We start from the raw sequence: 2,900 nt of genomic DNA, 5'->3' as shown, positions 1-2,900 counted from the left end.
GGTCATGTCTCTCTGAATCCTCCTCTGAGGAGCTATCTGTAACCAGCAAGAAATCTGCATCGACAGGTAGCACTGACTGCTCAGAGACCTTGTTTTCACTCCAGATTTTCCCATGACCGACTCAAATGGCTGATGCACAAGAAGAGTAGATGAATGTATAAACATTGTTGACAAATGGAATACATTATGGAAAAAATATGGCACAATACAATTCACATATACGATGACTGGCTAAACAGGATGGCATTGCATGATTCACGTATATGATGCCTGGCTAAAGAAGATGGCATTGCATAATTCCCATATACTCCCTCCGTTCCTAAATATTTGTCTTTTTAGAGATTTCAAATGGACTACCACATACGGATGTATATAGACATATTTTAGAGTGTAGATTCACTCATTTTGTTCCGTATGTAGTCACTTGTTGAAATCTCTAAAAAGACAAATATTTAGGAATGGTGGGAGTATGATGTAGAAACCAAACAGGTGGCATTCACACAAAGCAAATCTAAACTAAGCTGATGACATATAAGATGTATAATGTAAGCAATGCAAGGCGCCATATGCATGATATGACCAACATCAGCATGCCAGGTTAGAGCAAACACCTCAGGTGGTAAACAGGCGTGGTCGGCTCCTTCTGAATCTCCATCTGAACAGTTATCTTCCTCTGGAATACAATCTGGAAATGCAGGGGGGCACTTCGCCCACCATGGAGCGGCGTCTGCATGACATTATATTCGCACGCAATGGTCTTCTCTTTTTCTCTACATGTTCAGTACGATTGTGTACAATATCTGACATGCATAATAAAAAAATAGTTAGATTTTGTAAGGCCTAAGGGGTGCATGCAAAAATCAAGACTGATGGTAGCAAATGAGTGGATGGATCCAAAACTAATGATAGCAGGTAGATTATAGCTTCAGTTTAAAAAGATAGACAATGGATCATCTATTGTTTGTTGCCCACCCAACATGAACCACATAGAAGACCCTAGATGAACCAGATAGTAGACATATACTATTCGTTGTTGGCTCGATATGAGACCCATGGGCAATTCAAAACTCAAGATTGAACGATAAAGTAGCAGGTAATAATAACCGATGTATAACGTAAGCAAACACGAAAGACTGCGACCTCTCTTCCGGAACTGTGTAGTCCTCAGGTTCATCTGCTCAGTCGATGATGGTAATGCAGTTGGCGTGGCTGCTGGCAACGGGGAAGATGATCTGAGGCGGCGAAAGGAAGTCTGCAGGGGGGATCTCTGCTGCAGTGAACGCTTCTGTCGATGGTGCACCTCAGGTGGGGTGGATGACGGCATGGCAGGAGCAGGACATAACACACAGAGTTTTCTTTGACGCCTATCTGAAAATGAAGTAAATCTGTAAGGGCTCCTTAGAATTGGAGGATTCTATAAACACAGGGACAGGAAAAACACAGGAATAGGATAGGAATGCACGTGCAAAACAGAGCATTTGGAAACATAGGATTTCAGTCAACCTGGGTGTTTGGCTCACATGAATTGGAAGAATAGAGGAATTGAGAAACAAAGTGATGCGACGAGTGTACAACCTCTTTGGCATAGCCTTGTGGACCTCAGCATCATTGGGTTGGACGTGGAGGATGGTGATGATGCTGGTGTGACTGTCGGAGGCGGGGAAGAAGATCCGAGGCCTCTGGAAACGGCGCCGAGGGTACTGCTCCGCTGTGATGGACGGTTCCGTCGTTGGAGCAGCTCCGCTAAGGTGTACGGCGACGAGGCTGAAGCATGACAAGACAGACAACGTTAATCTGAAGTGGGACCCTAATATCATCTGCAATACATGATGTAAAATACATCACCAAAAACTGCTAGATGTAAAACGCATCAGCCGCGCCACGGCCGCTCCGACAGATGCTGTAAGTACTGTTCACTCTGAACTTAACTGAAGAAAATGAACTTCACAATCGAAACTGAATTTTTCTGTCAAAACTGATTGAACTAGTAACAAAGCATTGCAATAGATGTTTAGGGCGTTCGAACACTAGTAGCAGAGAAGCAGTGATCTAAATCAGCAGACGCTCGAGCAGGGAACGCACTAGCAGAGAGCAAGTCGTGCAGTAGCACCGCGAGCGAGTGCTAAAGCAGCAACTCCTGTAGCTGCCGGAGGTCGTGCAGCAGCAGCAGCAGCAGCGCAAGCGAGAGCAAGAGCAGAGCAGCGGCATGAACGAAAGCAGGAGCAGTGCAGCAGCGCGATCGACAGCAAGAACAGAGCCGCAGCGCGAGCGAGAGCCGGAGCAGCTGCAGCTAGTGCCGTTGTGGAAGTCACCGCCGAGGAAGCAACGACATGGGGGAGAGACACCATGGATGATGTGGCCGGCGACGGCGCCGTCGATGGAGACACGCCATGTCTGCTCGGTATCGAGCACCGGCAGCCCCATGAGATCGAATAAAAGATAAAATGCAGCAGTGGGTGCAGAACCTCCTTGGTGGCGCCGCGTTGGCCTCGGCTTCATCGGAGGAATTGGTGAGAGTGCTGCGGTTCCGGTGGGGCAGGTCAAGACGGCGCTGTGGGGATTGAGGTGGCACGATAGACGAGGCGAACGTCGGGGCAGCTCCTTGGAGGTGGAGGACGGGGCGGCTGATCCGGCGGGACGACGAGATCGACAACGGATCCTCATCCGGTGCGGTGGATGAGGGACGGCGAGCTGTTGCGGTGGACGACGTAGTCGGGGAAGAGTCTCCGGCTGGGCGGCGGTCGGGAGGCCGACGGAGGAGCGTGGGGTTTCGCGGGTTTTGGTGGCCTCGGTGTACGAATGGGGGGGCGAAGGGGGAGGGGGGAGCCAAGCTTAGGGACACGCTTGTCCAAAATGTAGGGTAAGTTACCAGCGTACCCCCACCGGTTCTGACACCACGA

This window comes from Triticum aestivum, chromosome 1D (genome assembly GCF_018294505.1).
Source record: "Triticum aestivum cultivar Chinese Spring chromosome 1D, IWGSC CS RefSeq v2.1, whole genome shotgun sequence".
NCBI classification, from domain to species: Eukaryota; Viridiplantae; Streptophyta; class Magnoliopsida; order Poales; family Poaceae; genus Triticum; species Triticum aestivum.
Note: the sequence above shows the minus strand (reverse complement) of the source record.